This window comes from Nycticebus coucang, chromosome X (genome assembly GCF_027406575.1).
Source record: "Nycticebus coucang isolate mNycCou1 chromosome X, mNycCou1.pri, whole genome shotgun sequence".
Lineage (NCBI taxonomy): Eukaryota > Metazoa > Chordata > Mammalia > Primates > Lorisidae > Nycticebus > Nycticebus coucang.
Genome location: NC_069804.1, coordinates 34,916,429 through 34,936,777, shown reverse-complemented (window position 1 = coordinate 34,936,777; position 20,349 = coordinate 34,916,429). Strand labels below are relative to the sequence as shown.

Here is a 20,349-nt window from a genome sequence, read left to right as displayed (position 1 = left end):
AGGTGAAGCAAGCTTCTATCACACAAATCCAGGATGGGACTGATATAGAGAAATCACAGTAGGCTCTGGTGCAGAAGTGGTATTACTTTTTGATTGCCAGAGGAATAAGACTTCTGTGGCCTTGAAGGATACTTATTGGAAATGGCTACATTGAGTATATAAGGAGATACATAATCACTTGGACTATTACCATCTCTGTGCAGAATATGATACATTGAAAGGAATAAGAGCTCATGATAAACTGGGTGGAGAAGCACATGGTGCAGAGCATCTCTGCACAGCAGGAAAAGGAGACAATTGCCAAGGGCATTGCATTGCAAACCTAAAGCTGCTTGCAAAGAATGCTAAAGCACAACCAGTTCTGTAATTATATCTTTCCCAATTGAGACAACTAGAAACATTTAACTTAATGGAAAGTATTTCCTTGTGACAAAATCTTTCCATATTGCTGTCACTGAAGTTATAGTTTACCTTTCCTAAAAATTAAAAACTTGAGTTTCATATAGTGAAAGAACTGGGAACTAAATCTGTTGGCCAGTTAGATATTTTTCATCCTTTTTTTTCTTCTGAATTTTGTGTTGTTACATGATAACTTTTGAATAAGATGTTTCCTTTTGTTACAAGTTGCTACCTGACTAAAGATTACCAAGTTATGGTTTAAATTTGTAATTAATTCTACCATCTTGCAATAAAGTGACAATTGACGCAAAAAAGAAGGAAAAGTTTTAGATAAAAAACAAATAAAAACATAGATATGGTGTAATTCTGAGGGAAAATGCCAGAACTTACCAGGGATTCCATGGAAAGAAGCTGTGATGCAGAACAAGAAGGATCGCGATATCATCAGAAATCAAACCCTGAGAGGATCAGAGCCAGTGAAAATGATAGGCAGAGTGGCATTTCTGGCAGTCAGCAGTCTCCTGAGCTTCTAGAGAGTCTTTCTACTGTCACAAGCACAAAAGGTATCGCCACCAGTAAACTGGGAACTTCTTGAGGAAAAAGCACTAGGCTGCCAGCCCACTTGGGGTGGATTTCGGTCACCACAGACCCAAGTAGAGATTGTAGGTACCATATTGCTTCTCCACCTACTATGTTCATTTGTTCTCCCAGAGAGCTTCAGCCACTCAGTTTTCATCTTGCTCATTTCCACATAAACATTTCCTAACTATGGCCCAGACTATGGGAACCACTGGTGACTAGTGGGTACCAGTGGGTCTGCATGACCCCAGAGCCTAGACTTTCTAGGTGGGCTGCCTTCTGGAAAGAGGGACAGAGTCTACCTTTCCTACTTTTGTACTCTTTTACTCCCCTGTCCTTCCCCCACCTGCAGCTGTCAAGAGATGATTGAGCTGGGGCTCTGAGGAGTGGCTGCTTCCCCTCTGTTGGTGCATCTACCTCACTGAGGCTTCTGCAGACAATGAAGTTCAAACCTTTCCTCTTAAAGGCCTACAGTGGAATAAGATATGCTCAGATCCTAAGCTCCTGGCTGACAGTCTCTCCTAGGTGCTGCTTGACCAGCTTCTACAGTAGAGTAGGCCATATGCCAAAGCAGAGGGACATCAAAAGCTGCTTGAGCGCCCCATAGGCAACTCAGGACCAGCATGCTTCTTCCTGGCATAGTCAGGGACTGACCTGCAGGAACCCAGGGACAGGCCCATAGGCCAGATCCTGTAACCCCAGGTCTTGATCATGTTGTTTGGGGGCACAGCAGGGAGACTTGCAAATTAATCTTAGTAGGTAAGGGAGCCAACATGAGCATAACTGAAAAGGGAGGACAGCATAGGTCCCAGCTGCAGCACCCTTGTGAAGCATCCCTTCCCCCACAGGAAGGCCAGGGCAAGATATTGGACAGGAAAATTTCTAGCCCCCAGCACCATTGTGAAGAAGTTCAACTGATTTGATGTTCTACCTGCTGGCAGATAAGGGAGGGAAGCTAAAGAACAGAAGAAGGGGGGCGGCGCCTGTGGCTCAGTCAGTAAGGTGCCGGCCCCATATGCCGAGGGTGGCGGGTTCAAACCCAGCCCCGGCCAAACTGCAACCAAAAAATAGCCGGCCATTGTGGCGGGTGCCTGTAGTCCCAGCTACTCGGGAGGCTGAGGCAAGAGAATCGCTTAAGCCCAGGAGTCGGAGGTTGCTGTGAGCTATGTGAGGCCACGGCACTCTACCGAGGGCCATAAAGTGAGACTCTGTCTCTACAAAAAAAAAAAAAAAAAAGAACAGAAGAAGGGGCAAATCCACTCTTGACAGTCAGATTGTGAATCTCAGATGGACCTTTCCCCCATAAGCAGACTTTCTGGATGGATGGGGCCACTTAAGCCCCTCCCTAACAGCTTCTCTCAGAAATCTGGGAGTGGACCTTTGATCCCAGCCTAAACAGCTACCTTATCAGCTTTCATGAAGCCTCGGGGAAGGCTCACCCAAGCCAACCTTGCCCAACTTCACTTGCCTAGTCTCTGTAGTAGAGAATAAGAACTCACCTGTAGGTTCTAGGGCCACACCCAGCACCTGGGAGATTCAAGTGCTTCTGAGGGGTTAACACTGGTTACAGGTCCCAAAAACGATGCTGCAGCTTATTCTGGCAAGTACCACCTACTGATAAGGAAGTCAATTTTCATAGTGTTTTACATTATTTACTGAGTCAATCTCACCAAGTATGATAGATTCATACTCAAAAGCACCATCCACTGTCTCAGAGATTAAACTAGGTATGACAATAAGAAGATCATAGGCTGGAGAAAGAAAGAATTTTGAAGACTTCCATCTTCCCTCATCAACAACAGAAAGGGAATCTGCCTAGACACATAGCTCACCATTGCTATAGACTACAAATATATCCAAGGCATCGATTCAGACCCTGGATAAACTTCAAAACACCCACAAGCAAAGCCAAATGTTCTTAACCTACATATGCTGCAGACATACTCTAACAAGTAGAGTAAGCCCCATCTAAACAAAAGAAAATCCAAAAAGAAGAAGTAATAGCTACTCCAGATGAAAAGGAATCAGTAAAAGAACTATGAAAGTTTAAAAAATAAGAGCAAAACGATACACACAAAGGGGAACAACAGCTCTCAAGCAATGGATACCAACCAAAATGAAAATATTGAAATGATGGAAAAGAATTTCAAATACAGATTATAAGGAAGTTCAATGAAATCCAGGAGAAAATGGGAAAGCAACTCAAAGAAATCAGAATGCAATCCAGGAAATGAATGAAAAATTACTAAAGAGATCAACTTATTTTTAAAAAGAGGAGGAAGGAGGACGATTGGTGTGCTCTCACCTACCTGGCACAATGTAGGGGCCTATGGCACACTTCCTGGGTGAACAGCACAACTACAACTTGGATTTTACCTAACAAACACAAACAATGTAACCTAATTGTATCCTCATACTGAACTGAAATTAAGAAGAAGAAATAAAGTGATTGGTTGAGCAAAGTAATTTACATTCAAAATGAAGCTAGGGACTTTTGTTTTTCACTAAAGAATGTCATGAAGAAGCACGTGGCTCTACTTGTTTCTGGCAGTCACCCCATGACCCTAAGGTTATCCCATCTTTCAATAAAGCTGAGAATATGAGGATACTGGGTCTTTGATGACACGGTTCAACTTTCTAAACACTGACCTTACCTCTTTGATGTGTAAAAAAAATCTTCTGGAAATGAAAAATTCATTTATAGACTACAAATATATCCTGGAAATACAAAACACAGTGGAAAGTTGTAGGAGTAGACTAGACCAGGCAGAAGAAAAAAAAAATCAGAGCTTTAAGATAGTTATTTCAAGTTAAGTCAATCAAGAACAAAGAACAAAGAATTAAGAGGAATGAACAAAGCCTGCAAGAAATATGGGATTATGTAAAGTGGCCAAATATTAGAATCATAGGCATCCCTAAGGTTGGAGAAGATAACCCACAAAGGGTGGAAAATATATTTGATGAAATAATTGAGTAAAATATTGCTGGTTTTGCTAGAGATTGAGACATTCAGGTACAAGAAGCTGAATGAACACACGGATGATTCATTGCAAAGAGGCAATCAACCAAGATACATTGTCATAAGACTAGATAAACTCAACATGAAGAAGGAAATCCTGCAAGCCATCAGACAAAAACATCAAGTAACCTGCAAAGAAAAAATTATCAGGCTAACTGAAGATTTCTTTTTTTTTTTTTTTTTTTTTTTTTACATTTTTTTATTTTTATTTTTTTTATTTATTTTTTTATTAAATCATAACTGTACACAATGATATGATTATGGGGCATCATACACTCACTTCATAAACCATTTGACACATTTTTATCACAGTGGTTAACATAGCCTTTCCGGCGTTATCTCAGTTACTGTGCCAAAACATTTACATTCTACATTTACCAAGTTTCGCCAATACCCCTGTAATATGCACCACAGGTGTGATCCCACCGATTCCCCTCCCTCTCCCCCCCCCTTTCCCACTTCCCCCTATTGTTAAGTTGTAGCTGGGTTATAGCTTTCATGTGAGAGTCCCAAATTAGTTTCATAGTAGGGCTGTGTACATTGGGTATTTTTTCTTCCATTCTTGGGATACTTTACTAAGAAGAATATGTTCCAGCTCCATCCATGTAAACATGAAAGAGGTAAAGTCTCCATCTTTCTTTAAGGCTGCATAGTATTCCATGGTATACATATACCACAATTTATTAATCCATTCGTGGATCGATGGGCACTTGGGCTTTTACCATGACTTAGCTATTATGAATTGGGCTGCAATAAACATTCTGGTACAAATATCTTTGTTATGTTGTGATTTTTGGACTTCTGGGTATATGCCCAGCAGAGGAATTACAGGATTGAATGGCAGATCTATTTTTAGATCTCTGAGTGTTCTCCATATATCTTTCCAAAAGGAATGTATTAATTTGCATTCCCACCAGCAGTGCAGAAGTGTTCCCTTTTCTCCGCATCCACGCCAACATCTCTGGTCTTGAGATTTTGTGATATAGGCTAGTCTCATTGGAGTTAGATGATATCTCAAAGTAGTTTTGATTTGCATTTCTCTGATGATTAAAGATGATGAGCATTTTTTCATATGTCTGAAGGCCGTGCGCCTGTCTTCTTCAGAGAAGTTTCTCTTCAAATCCCTTGCCCAGCCTGCGATGGGATCCCTTGTTTTCTTCTTGCTGATGCGTTTGAGTTCTCTGTGGATTCTGGTTATTAAACCTTTGTCAGAGATATACCCTGCAAATATCTTCTCCCATTCTGAGGGCTGTCTGCTTGCTCTGCTTACTGTGTTCTTAGCTGTGCAGAAGCTTTTTAGTTTGATAAAGTCCCAGTAGTGTATTTTTGAAGCTGCTTCAATTGCCCGGGGGGTTCTCCTCATGAAATACTCACCCAGACCAATTTCTTCAAGGGTTTTCCCTGCATTCTCCTCTAGTATTTTTATAGTTTCATGTCTTAAGTTTAAATCTTTAATCCAATGAGAGTCTATCTTAGTTAATGGTGAAAGGTGTGGGTCCAATTTCAGTCTTCTGCAGGTTGCCAGCCAGTTCACCCAGCACCATTTGTTAAATAGGGAATCTTTTCCCCACTGAATGTTTTTAATTGGCTTGTCAAAAATCAAATAGCGGTAAGTAGCTGGATTCATCTCTTGGTTCTCTATTCTATTCCAGATATCTACTTCTCTGTTTTTGTGCCAATACCATGCTGTTTTGATCACTATCGATTTGTAGTAAAGTCTGAGGTCTGGTAGTGTGATTCCTCCTGTTTTGTTTTTATTTCTGAGTAATGTCTTGGCTATTCGAGGTTTTTTCTGATTCCATATAAAACAAAGTAATGTTTTTTCAAGATCTTTAAAATATGACAGTGGAGCTTTAATAGGTAGTGCGTTGAAATTATGTATTGCTTTGGGTAGTATGGACATTTTGATAATGTTGATTCTTCCCAGCCATGAGCATGGTATGTTTTTCCATTTGTTAACATTTTCAGCTATTTCTTTTCTTAGAGTTTCATAGTTCTCTTTATAGAGATCTTTCACGTCTTTTGTTAGGTAAATTCCCAAATATTTCATCTTCTTTGGCACTACTGTGAATGGGATAGAGTCCTTAACTGCTTTTTCAATTTGACTGTTGTTGGTGCATATAAAGGCTACCGATTTATGAATGTTGATTTTGTAACCTGAGACGCTGCTGTATTCCTTGATCACTTCCAGGAGTTTTGTAGTAGAGTCCCTAGTGTTTTCCAGATACACAATCATATCATCTGCGAAGAGCGAGAGTTTGATCTCTTCTGACCCTATATGGATACCCTTGATTGCCTTTTCTTCCCTAATTGCAGTGGCTAAAACTTCCATTACAATGTTGAAAAGCAATGGAGACAATGGGCATCCTTGTCTGGTTCCTGATCTGAGTGGAAATGATTCCAATTTAACTCCATTCAATATGATATTGGCTGTGGGTTTGCTGTAGATAGCCTCTATCAGTTTAAGAAAAGTCCCTTCTAGACCAATTTTCTTGAGTGTTCTGATCATGAAGGGATGCTGGATATTATCAAAAGCTTTTTCTGCATCAATTGAGAGAATCATATGGTCTTTGTTTTTTAATTTGTTTATGTGCTGAATTACATTTATAGATTTACGTATATTGAACCAGCCTTGAGACCCTGGGATAAAACCAACTTGGTCATGATGTATAATTTGTTTGATGTGTTGCTGGATTCTGTTTGTTAGGATCTTGTTGAATATTTTTGCATCTATATTCATTAGTGATATTGGTCTATAATTTTCTTTTCTTGTTGGGTCTTTTCCTGGTTTGGGGATCAGGGTGATGTTTGCTTCATAGAACGTGTTGGGTAGTCTTCCTTCTTTTTCTACATTTTGGAGCAGGTTGAGTAATATAGGTACTAATTCCTCTTTAAAGGTTTGGTAGAATTCTGACGTGAAACCATCTGGTCCCGGGCTTTTCTTTTTAGGGAGGTTTTGTATAGTTGATGCTATTTCTGAACTTGATATGGGTCTGTTCAACATTTCCACTTGATTCTGGTTAAGTCTTGGAAGGTGGTGTGCTTCCAAGTATTGGTCTATTTCCTTCAGATTTTCATATTTCTGAGAATAAAGTTTCTTGTAATATTCATGAAGGATTTTTTGGATTTCTGATGAGTCTGTGGTTATTTCGTCTTTGTTGTTTCTGATTGATGATATTAGAGATTTTACTCTTTTTTTCCTGATTAGGTTGGCCAGAGGTTTATCTATTTTATTGACCTTTTCAAAAAACCAGCTTTTTGATTTATTGATATGTTGTATTATTCTTTTGTTTTCAATTTCATTTAATTCTGCTCTAATTTTGGTTATTTCTTTTCTTCTACTGGGTTTGGGGTTGGAATGTTCTTCCTTTTCCAGTTGCGTGAGATGTCCTATTAAGTTGTTAACTTCCTCTCTTTCCGTTCTCTTGAGGAAGGCTTGCAGTGCTATAAATTTCCCTCTTAGAACTGCCTTTGCAGTGTCCCAGAGGTTCTGATAGTTTGTGTGTTCATTGTCGTTTTGTTCCAAAAAATTGGTGATTTCTTTCTTAATCTCATCTCTGACCCAGCTATCATTCAGCATAAGGTTATTTAACTTCCATGTTTTTGTATGGGCATGCAGATTCCTGTTGTTACTCAATTCAAGTTTTATTCCATGATGGTCCGAGAAGATGCATGGAATAATTTCTATTCCTTTAAATTTACTGAGGTTAGACTTGTGACCTAAAATATGATCAATTTTGGAGTAAGTTCCGTGGGCTGATGAGAAGTATGTGTATTCAGATTTGTTGGGATGAAATGTTCTGTAGATGTCTGCTAAATCTAAATATTGGATGGTTAGGTTTAAATCTAAGATATCTTTGCTCAGCTTCTTTCTGGAGGATCGATCCAACACTGCCAAGGGAGTGTTGAAATCTCCAACGATTATGGAGCTGGAGGAAATCAAGTTACTCATGTCTGTTAGAGTTTCTCTTATAAATTGAGGTGCATTCTGGTTGGGTGCATAGATATTAATAATTGAGATCTCGTCATATTGAGTATTACCCTTAACAAATATGAAGTGACCATTCTTGTCCTTCCTTACTTTTGATGGTTTAAAGCCTACTGTATCTGCAAATAAAATTGCAACACCTGCTTTTTTCTGATTACCATTTGCCTGAAATATGGATGACCATCCTTTCACCCTGAGTCTGTATTTGTCTTTTAAGTTGAGATGTGACTCTTGTATGCAACAAATATCTGGCTTGAGTTTTTGTATCCAGTCAGCTAACCTATGCCTCTTTAGAGGACAGTTTAAGCCATTCACATTGATGGAGAGTATTGATAAGTCTGGTGGAATTTTGGGTATCGAGTTTTTCAAAGGTCCAGTGGACATTTTTAATCCTTTCGCCAGTGTGGAAGTTGGAGTTTGATCCGAAGTTTCTGAGTGAGTTTACTTTTGTGGTATAGGATTGGGTTGGTCATTGTGGAGGATAGGTCTGAGAACATCCTGAAGAGCTGGTTTACTTATGGCAAATTTTTTCAACATATGAATGTCATTGAAGTATTTAATTTCTCCATCATAGATGAAACTCAGTTTAGCTGGATACAAGATCCTGGGTTGAAAGTTTTTTTGCTTTAGGAGATTAAAAGTTGATGACCAGCCTCTTCTTGCTTGAAAAGTTTCAGCAGAGAGATCTGCAGTTATTCTAATATTCTTACCTTTGTACGTTATAGTTTTCTTTCGCCGGGCTGCTTTGAGAATCTTCTCTTTCATGTTAACTTTAGTGAAGCTAATTATGATATGTCTGGGAGATGGCTTATTGGGGTTGAATCGTGCTGGGGTTCTGAAGCTGTCTGCTATCTGAATTTCAGATTCTCTAGGCATGTCTGGAAAATTTTCTTTCATAATTTCATGTAGAAGGGCCTCTGTGCCCTTGGCAGCCACTTCATTGTTCTCCGAAATTCCTATAACCCTTATGTTGTTTCTTTTCGAATTATCTGAGAGTTCTCTGAGCGAGTGATCCGTTTTTGCTCTCCATTTCTCTTCCTCTTTCAGAGAGTGGGAGCGTTCGAAGACTTTATCTTCAATGTCAGAAATCCTTTCTTCTGCTTGCTCCATTCTGTTACTGAGGGATTCTACTGTATTTTTCATATCTTTGAGGGCTGTAAGTTCTTGCTTCAGTGTGTCTAAGTCTTTGGTGGTTTTGTCTTTAAATTCGTTAAATTCTTGAGACAATTTTTGAATTTCTCCTCGAATTCCTAATTCCATTTTATTAATCTTGTCTGCAAACCAAATTCTGAATTCGACTTCTGACATCTCAGCCAGTTGTTTATGAATGGGATCTTCAATCACATCTGCCGTATCTTTTCTTGGGGGGGTTGATCTATTCTGGTTATTCATGTTACCAGAGTTTTTCCGCTGATTCCGCCCCATGGTTTACTCCCTTTGGTTTTTCCCCTGGGGTTTTATCGAGGGCCCGTACAGTGTTGTGGCCTGAGAAACTGGGGCCCTGTCTGGTATGGTGGAGCAAAGTGGTTCTGTCTTGTTTTCAGCTGGTTTCTGTTCGATCCTATTGCAACTTCTACTCTGGCTTGAAGTCTCAGCTGTGTGGAAAAATCAGCGATTAAGTTTACCCCGCCTGCCCACCTCTGGCCCCAGTTGGAAAAGGAGAATCAAACCTTCCTACAATCGCACACCCAGGGCACCGCCTGAAAAGTCCTCAGTCTATTAGCCCAGTTCAAAAGGTCCGAATCAACTGTCTCAATCAGCACTTGTCTCAGGTGGAAGGGTTCAAGAGGTCTCTGGGAACTGGACCACAGGGGCCTGGTGACTCCTCTGACACAGCTCACCCCAGTGCAGCGTGGAGTCAGGAGGAGCCACCCAGCAAACAGAGCAGTCTGGGAAGGTTGACGTCTCCTTCCCCACTTTGCCCCTCCGTCGGACCCAGTCACTGGTATCTCTGCAGATGGCTAACCCAGTTGCCTGCAGTGAACAGACACTCCAGATGTTTGCACCTGTCTGAATCGCAAGGAAGTCTGCCAGGCCCCCGCAGACTGCCGCTATCTAGCAGGAGGAGATGGGGCCTGACATCTTTGAGTATTTGATGCAGGTGATGGGAAGGAGGTGTTCACTCAGGCTTAGCCCCGTCCCTGATGCATGCTGCTAACAGAACAGAACAGAACAGACAACTTTGTGAGGTTCTGTCTCTGTTCCTGTCATCGCCTACAGAAGACGGGCTGTTTTGAGTTCAAACGTCTTTGCTGCTGGAGAATTGCGTCTGAACACCTCTCTGGGTTGGCCCCGCCCTGGAGGCTTCCGGGTTTGTGAGCCTTGTCGCCGGTGGCCTCCTCTGGTTGCCCAGGGAGACGGGGGTGTGGCCTCAGAATATCCAGAAGTGAGCGTTCTGCCGTTAAAGAAAAAACAGCTGTTGATCTACCTCCAGGGAACTGCTGCTCTGGTGTGGGCACTCAGGCGACCCTTTTCTCCTCTGTCCCGTGCCCCAGAGTCAGCACTGAGCGGCCGCAGTTTGTGCTGGGTCCACACCCCTTAAGAGATCCCCCAAGAATCAGAACTCTTGCGGGATGGGCCCCCAGACCCTGATTGGGAGTGGGGCGGGGCGAAGCTAGAGTTTCTTTCAGTTTTACGCTATACTACGGTCCGGGGAGGGCTCTTGCACTGCACCGCAGGGAAGTGCCGCCAAGGCTTGATTTCCCCTCAGCAGAGTGCCCTCTCCTCGCTCACGTGTCCCAGAGTCAGCGCTGACCTAACGCAGCTCAGGCACTGTGCACTCCCCTCGAGAAATCACCCAAGGAGCCGAACTCCTGGGGGGTAGGCCCTCAGACCCCGAGTGAGAGTAGGGGCTCTCAGCTCTCAGCGGGGAGGCCTGAGTCTTATTCAGTCTTGGGCCCCGTATGCCCGGGGAGGGTTGCTGCACTGCACCGCAGGGAAGTGCCGCGAGGCATGACTCCCCCTCAGCCCGGTGCCCTCTCCTCACTCGCGCGCCTCAGAGTCAATGCTGACCAGTCGCAACTCGGGGACTGTCCACTCCCCTTGAGAAATCACCCAAGGATCCGAAGTCCTGGGGGACAGGCCTCCAGACCTCAGTGGGCGGGAGGGGAGTGCCGGGGATTCAGGGTTGCCGGCAAAGGATTCCCAAAGTTTTATTCAGCCCTATGCCCGGCAGGAGAACGCCATGGCACCCCAGTAGGGGAGGTAGGTCCAGTTTTTAGAAGGTCTCTCCCGTGGAGTGTAGTGGGAGGGCCTTTAATTTCTGCCCGCTTGTTCAATTGTGGGGCTCCAGAGCCGGTCTCATGGGGGAGGGGGACTCCCGTCCGCTTGGTGGTGGATTTTGTACCTTTTGTTTGCGTCCTTGTGATCACAACTTGCCTCAGCGGTGTTGATGTGCGTTCTTCAGCCTTCTCTCTTGGTGAGGCTCAAGTCCACCAGGATACTTACTAAATTCCTGTCCCTTAACTCTCCTTCTGGACGGGAGCCTTTGTTGAAAGCTGGCTTCAGTCCGCCATCTTGTCTCCCCTCAGCAACTGCAGATTTCTTAATGGAGACATTACAAGCTAGAGGGGATTAGGGTCCCATCTTCAGTATTCTTAATGAGAACATCTATCAACCTAGAATTTTAGCTTCTTTTTTATTTTATTTTATTTTTATTTTTTGGCTGGGGCTGGGTTTGAACCCACCACCTCTGGCATATGGGGCCAGCACCCTACTCCTTTGAGCCTCAAGCACTGCCCAATTTTAGCTTCTTTAAAACTAAATTTTACATACTGATGGAGAAATAAAGACTTTTCTAGACAAGAAAACACTGAGGGAATGTGTCAAGACCATGGATAAGCACAGGAGGCACACACACACACAGACACATACACACACTCTCTCTCTCTCTATATATATATATATATTGACTTCTCTCTCTCTCTCTCTCTCTATATATATATATAGAGAGAGAGAGAGAGAGCTTGGAACTCATTTAAAAGAAAAGTGTAAGATTTAAAAGAAATTGATACGGTACTACCCAACAGGATGAACAGAATAGCATCCCATATAAAAATTCTATCAATCAAAGTGAATCATCAGAATGTCCCATTCAAGACACATAGGCTTGCTGAATGGATAAAAGTATACAAGCCAAGTATTTCCCATCTTCAGGAAACATACCTAATCAACAAAGAGTCAAAGCAAAGGGATGGAAAAAACTTCCAAGCAAATGCAAAGCAAAAGAAAGCTGGGGTAGCCATTTTAATAAAATTAACTTTATATCAACAATAATAAAGAAAGTCAAACATGGTCATTAAATAATGCTAAAGACAGCAATTCAACAAGAAAAATTAACAATCCTAAATATTTATGGACCTAACACAGGATCACCAAAATTCATAAAGCAAATACTACTATGTCTTAGCAAAAAGATAAACTATAGTATAATTTCTGGGGACTGCAACAGCTAACTGACAGAACTGGGGAGATCATCAAAGCAGAAAACAAATAAACATTGGACTTAAAGGGGGCACTTGAACAAATGAATCTAAGACACATTTACAGAATATTTTACCCCAAAACTACAAAATATTCTCCTAAATTGATCATATATTAAATCACAAATTATGTCTCAAAAATTCATAAAATTATAAATTATACCATGTATCTTTTTAGGCCACATTGGAAAAACATACCTATAAATTAACTACAAGAGATACACTGATATCTGCACCAAGTCATGGAAGTCATGGAAATTAAACAACCTGCCACTTAACAAATATTTGGTCAATAATGACATTAACATAGAAGCCAAAAGATTCTTTGAACTGAATGACAAGTCAAAAGCTAAAAAATCTATGGGATTCAGCAAAAGCAGTCCTAAGGGAAAAATTTATCCCCTTAAATGGCTACATCAAAAACACAGAAAGATCAAAAAGTAAAAATCAAATGTCACTTCTCAAGGAACTAGTAAAGGAAGAGCAAAACAAACCTAGAGCCATAGAAGAAAAGAAATAATTAAGGTCAGAATAAAACTCAACAAAATGGAAAGCAAAAACAAAACAAAACAAAAACAGACAATATAAGGTATCAATGAGATAAAAAGCAGGTGCTTTGGAAAGGTCAATAAAATTGATAGATCTCTTGCTAGATTAACCAGGAATAGAAGAAAAAAAGATCCAAATAACTCAATTAGAAATAAAAAAAGAAGATATTACAACTGATACCACAGAAATACAAAATAACATCTGTGAATGCTATGAAAGTTTTTGTGCACATAAACTCCAAAATATAGAGGAAATAGAAAAATTTGGGGATACACACAACCTTGCAAGACTCAGTAAGGAAGAGATATAACTACTGCACAGTCCAATAACAAGTGGCAGGATTGAAGCAGTAATAAAGAATCTTACAACAAAATAAAAAGCCCCAGACCAGATAAATTCACAGCCAAATTTTATCAGAACTCCATAGAAGGGCTAATACTTATACTTCAGAAATTATCCCATAACATCCAGACAAAGGGAATCCTCACCAACTTATTCTACGAAGCCAGTATCAAAGCCAAGAAAGGACACAACTTCTATGTAAAAAAGAAAACCTTAGAAAGATACCCCTTTGAATATAGATGCAAAAATTCTCAATAAAATACTAGCAAACCCAAATCGACAGCACATAAAAAAAAAAAAATCCACCACGAACAAGTGGACTTTATCCCAGGGGTGTAAGGATGGTTCAACATATATATTTGTAAATCAGTAAATATGATTCGCTCATGAGCAGAAGCAAAAGCCAAGACCATATGATTACCTTAATAGATGCAGAAGAAGCATTCAACAAAATTTAGAAACATTTCATGTTAAAAATCCTCAAAAAACTAAGAATAGAAGGAACACACCTCAAATTATAAAAGTCATGTATAAAAAATCCACAACATCATATTGAATAGGGAAAAGCTGAGATAATTCCACTAAGAACTGGAACAAGATAAGCATGCCCATTGTCACCACTTCTCTTCAACATATTATGAAAAGTCCTAGCCAGAACAATCAGGCAATAGAATGAAATAAAGGGTATCTAAATTGGTGAAAAGGAGATAAAACCATTGGTTTTTGCTGATGATATGTCTCTGAATCTATAAAACCCCAAAGGTTCCACTAAGAGACTCCTGAAATTGATAAATAAATTCAGCAAAGCCCCAGGTTACAAATGAAGGTACACACATCAGTAGTATTCCAATGCACCTATAACAATTATGCTGAAAGTCAAATCAAGGACTCAATATTATTCATGATAGCTACAAATAAAATAAAATACCTAGGTGTATACTTAACCAAAAGGATGAAAGATGTCTTCAAAGAGAAGTGCAAAACACTGAATAAAGAAATCACAGATAATAAGCAAATGGAAAAACATATCATGCTCATGAATCAGTGGAATCAACATTGTTAAAATGTCCATACTACTCAATGAGATTTACAGATTCAATGCAATCTCCATCAAAACACCAGCATTATATTTTGACAGATCAAGAAAAAGTAATTCTACAGTTTCTTTCGAACCATAAAAGAGCCTGAACAGCCAAAGCAATCTTAAAAGAACAAATCCAGAGGTATCACATTGCCAGACTTCTAATAATATTACAAGGTTATATAGTAACCAGTACAGCCTGGTACTCTAATGAAAATAGAGATTTAGACCAATGGAACAGAACAGAGAACCCATATATAAAACTATCCACATACAGCCAACTGATCTTTGACAAAGCAGACAATAATATACGGTAGAGAAAAGTCCAAATTCAATAAATGGTGCTGGGAAAATTGGATAGCCACATACAGAAGAAAGAGCCAGGCCCACTATCTTTCACCCCTCACAAAAATTAATGTAAGATTGAAAAAGACTTAAATCTAAGGCATCAAACCATTAGAATTCTGTAAGAAAATGTAGGAAACACTGTTCTAGGTATCACTGTTCTAGGCAAAGAATTTTTTTAAAAGACACTAATGACAAATATAAAACAGCAAAAATAAATAAATAGGACTTGATTAAATTACTTTAAAAAGCTTCTGCACAGTTGAAGGAATAATCACCAGAGTAAGTGAACCTACAAAATGAAAGAAAATATTTACAAGCTATACACCAATAATGGGCTAATAAGCAGAATATACAAATAACTCTAGCAAATCAGCCACATAAAAAACAAACAAAAAGTCCCATTAAAAAGTTGGCAAAGGAGATGAAAAGAAGCTTTTAAAAAGAATATAGATTTGAAAAAAAAGGTTCTGGGGGTGTTCTGGTAGCATCACCTAGCCTAAACTGGTTGATAGAGCCTTTGCATTACTTAGTATTGTCAATTAAAATGATTGTTAGGTATGCATCAATATCTATTCCTTTTTTTTCTTCAACAGTAATAGAGATCTCAATGTTTGAGCTAAGGAATGGCTACAGAATAAAGAGGACATTTTCCAGGCCTATGACAAGTGATGTAACCATATAATAGGCAATGAGATGTGAGTAGACGTGAAGTTTCCCACATTTGAGCAATATTCTCATGGAGAAAGATGTGACCTTTCCCTTCTACTGGTTAGAAAGGGAGAAATAATGGTTATGTATTTAACTAAGCAGACAAGGGAAACATCCTAGAGATGAAAGAGCAACACCAAGAGAGAAACCAGTTTTCTGGACACTATGGATTCTTTATACAAGTGCTGGATTCCTTATGTCTCTGGGATATTATGCGATTAAAAATAAACTTTTTATCTTGTGAATAAAAAGAAGATAGACAAATGGCCAGCAAATATATAAAAAAATGCTCAATATCACTAGTCATCAAGGAAATGCAAATTAAAATCTCAATGAGCTATCACCTTACCCCAGTTAGAGTGGCTTTTGTGAAAAAATCCATAAAGAATAGATGCTGGTGTGGATGCGGAGAGAGAGGAGCTCTTATACAGTGTCGGTGGAAAAACAAATTAGTGTGATCTCTATGGAAAACAGTACAGAGGTTCCTCAAAAAACTAAAAGTCAATCTACTATTTGAACCAGTAATCCCACTACTGGGTATTCCAAATGTATTTTTACACAGGGTATTACCTTTGCTCAGGTTGGTCTGGAGCTCCTGAGATCAAGCAATCTACATGCTTTGGCCTTCCAGAGTGCTAGGATTACAGGTGTGGGCCACCCATCATTTTGAATTCTATGGAAATTCAACATCTGATTCAAATGGGAGATCCCAGGGTAACTGAAATCCACAGGAGATTCTTTGTGCCAGGGATGTAACAGGCCACTTGATTACTCGTGTTGATTAAAAGTGCATATCATACTTCAAGGATTTTAGAGAGTGGGGACTTCCCATAAGAATGACAATCTAGAAACTACTTTATACAAAACATTTAAGCTAGGCACAGTGGCTCATACCTATAATCTCAGCACTTTAGAAGAGTGAGGCTGGAGGATTACTTGAAGCCAGGAGTCCAAGATAGGCCTGGGCAATATAGTGAGACCCCACCTCTTCAAAATTTGTTTAAAAAATTAGCCAGGTGTGGTGGTTTACACCTTTAGTCCTAGCTACTTGGGAGGCTGAAATGGGAGGATTACTTGAACCTAGGATTTCAAGGTTGCAGTAAACTATGATCATGACATCGTACTCCAACCTAGGAAACAGAGTAAGACTCTGTCCCCTCCCTCGTGGTGCATATTACAGGGGTATTTGCGAAACTTGGTAAATGTAGAATGTAAATGTTTTGGCACAGTAACTGAGATAACGCCGGAAAGGCTATGTTAACCACTGTGATAAAAATGTGTCAAATGGTTTATGAAGTGAGTGTATGATGCCCCATAATCATATCATTGTATACAGTTATGATTTAATAAAAAAATTAAAAAAAAAAAACAAAACAAGAAACCTCCAAAAGTAAAACATTTACAAATAATTATTATAATCTATAATATTTTAATTGTAAAATATTATCTTCAATAAATGTAAAAACTCACTTGGCAATTTGTGAAAAAGTAAGTGGCAAAACTTCTTTTGTTGATTTATTTACTCATTTATTCAAATACAGGGTGGACCTAAAGTTCACGTGCAATATAAAATAGCTGTAACTGTAAATTGCACACAAACTTTATGTCCACCCTGTATATTATTTTCTCTTTGGTATTTATAAATAACTGGAATAGATAAACAATACACAGCTATGATTTAATGAAAAAAATAATAAAAAAAGAAACTGGGAAAAAAACAATTAACAAGATAAACTGGTAAATTAGGTAGGAAGATATATAGTGAAAAGTGTTAAGGAGAGAAAATATATGAAGGATTTTGGTAAGAAATGTTCATAATAGAGGATTTCAATTTAAACTCCAGAGTAAGAATAAATGCTAATTAGACTGGAAAGGAAAAGAATCAATGTGTAATTGTATCTTTAGTTATTAATAATAATCCCAAAGTTGTAAATCTACCCTTCCAGATTTTAGCCTTAAACTAAAATATAAAAATTACTTTGGAAAAAAAAAAACTTTAAACTTACATAAAAGACTATTTATTCACCTTTTACTGGTGTAGCCAATTTATTCAAATATTTTATTATACATACAAACAAAAGAACATGTGGGCATTTGACATGCCAATATGCAGGCAAACCTCTATTAGGAGTGTTAAACAAAAACTATTGTAGGCTATTGTTTTGTATTAAACTCCTTCACTAGTCTCTCACAAACCAGACTGAAAAACAAAATGAAGTCACTAATGCTTACCAAATAGAAAGCAAAAAATCAGGAAAGAGAGATAATAGCCTGACTTAATTTGTTTTTATTGCTATAAAGGAATAGTTGAAATGGGGTAATTTATAAAGAAGTTTATTTGGTTCATAGTTCTGTGGGCTTTAAAGAGGCACAGTGTCAGCATTTGCTTCTGGAGTTTTTCAGAAACTATCCACTCATGGAGGAGAGGGATGGGCACCTGGTATTAAATGGTGAGAGGAAGAGAGAGAGAGAGAAACAGAGATAACGAGATAGATATGCCAGGCTCTTTGTACCAATTAGTTCTCAAGGGAACTAATGGAGTGAGAACTCATTATGGCCAGTAGAGTACAAAGCCTTTCATGAGGGATCTACAGCCATGCCATGACCCAAACACCTCCCACTAGGCCTCACCTCGAACACTGAGGATCAAATTTTACCAAGAGATTTGTTGTGGTCAAACAAACCACAGAATGGCTTAATTTACCATACAAGCCAGTTTCAATCTGCTATTTGCAGGGTAATAAAGTTCTGTCTGTTGTAATGTTTACAACAAAGAGTAATGTGAGGTAACCTGATGTTAATCAGTTATCTTTCCCTTGCTCTGTCTCCATGTTACCACCTTACAGGAATACATATTTAAAATGGCCAATCCACTTTCTGTTCTTTACTTCCGCTTTCTTCTGCTCTTTCTCTGTCCATAAAGCCAAGCCAACATCCTTTGTTGGACTCATGGGAACACTGATTCTACTTTATGGAATGAATTCCATAATCAAATTCCAATTTCAAAATCACAGTAGAGGCAATTGAAATCTTTTTTTTTATTGTTGGGGATTCATTGAGGGTACAGATGTGTCACACTGAGACCCTACCCCCCCCTTTCAAAAAATTGAAATCCTTTTTTAAAAATAGACTATTTTAGATGTTTATTTGATACTGGAAGTATGGTCAGCTATCAAAAGTTATTTCTCTTCATCAAAAATTCCATATATTAAGGATATATGGAATTCCATATATTAAGGATATATGGAATTCCATATATTAAGGATATATGGAATTCCATATATTAAGGATATATGGAATTCATATATGCAATTCAGGGAGGGAAAAAAGTCTGGAAACTTTTTGCTTGAGCAAGAAATCTAAAAAGGTTCTTCAAACTCTGTGGAAGTATTGCACTCTGCAATGAAGTGCTTGAGTTCTTCAACACATTGCTCACGTATTTCATGTAAATTCTGCCTCGGTGCAAACTGTATAAACTTCTCTAATGAAGGATCATTTTCAATCAGCATTTTCACCACCATCCTGAAAGTTTCACAGTCTTGTCGGTAAGCCTGTTCAATGTCTTTGGTTTTTGATGCTATTGCTTTAGCGCGACTGTTTAGTTGACTGTCTTCAAATAACTCTATGCCATCTGCTGCATTTGCCTCAGGTTCTTCTGGCTGGTAAATGAACAATGGTGTTGTGCATACCGCCTCATACTCAGAAATTTCAGGCAACTTACTTTCATCTGACTTCTCTAGCTTTTCAGGAGCCCACTTGTTTGCAGACTCAGCAAGTTCTCTTTCAGTTAGCCTACTAGGTTTGTCTAAAACCTTTGATGATGAAAATGCTGAAGAACTGGAGGGTGAAGTTATCTCTTGATGTTTTCCAAGATTGTACAGTCCTCTCCTTATCCGTTTTTGGCTTTCTTTCATGCTGCCATTTGTAGGAGACATCAACGCACATGGACTTTCGATGTTGAGATTGATGGAAAGAGGATGGTTTGCTTCTTTCTGGAGAGTAGCTTCTACTACTGACACTGGAGCCAGATTTGCCGTGCGGAGAATCCTGTTGGCCTACAGGTGATTCTCTGAAGAACCAATTATCCCTTTTATGAGAAGGGTCTCTCCCATAATGGGAAGAGTAGAAACCTTTTCTTCTAAAGCCATCTCTTATATCCCTGTACTCTGTTGGCTTGCAGAATGATCATCTCCTGCCCATTTGCAACCAGATTCATCTCCTCTGTCAGGATGACCACTTCTTCGATCATGAGAAAAACTGCAGCCCTCATAGTCTTGGTAATCAACATGACTGTAATATCTACAGTAGTAGCTTCCTTCACCAGGTCTGTCTAGCAGTAGTGATTTCTTTGGCACAATATGTATTTTTTTTATTAAATCATAGTTGTGTACATCAGTGCAATCATGGGGTACGATGTGGTTTTATATTCTTTGGCACAATATGAACTACTCTGTGGTAGCCACCACTGGGGTGGTTTTGAGGACATGCTTGTTCTCTTGAAAGTCTTTCATAGTCGTATCATCCCTCCGACCACATTTCATCTCTTCTTCAAGCCACAAATCTAGGCCACCGAGAAACTCCTAAACTTAGTCGGCCGCTTGCTGCCACTATCCCAGCAAGCGGCCAACTTGGCGCGCGATGACATCACAAAGTGCCCACCCCGTTTCTGAAAGCCTTTTGCATTTTTTTTTTTGAGAGAGAGTCTCCCTGTGTCACCCTGGGTAGAGTGCAGTGGTGTCACAGCTCACAGCAACCTCAAACTCTTGGGGCTTAAGCCATTCTCTTGCCTTGACCTCCCGAGTAGCTGGGACTACAGGCACCCGAAACAACGCCTGGCTATTTTTTGGTTGTAGTT

At 39.5% G+C, this 20,349-nt stretch overlaps 1 pseudogene; it reads right to left on the bottom strand.

The window, feature by feature from the left end:
- Nucleotides 1–18,853: 18,853 nt before the first annotated feature.
- On the bottom strand, nt 18,854–20,045 carry LOC128577783 (periphilin-1-like; annotated as a pseudogene).
- Between the last annotated feature and the right edge of the window lie 304 nt (nt 20,046–20,349).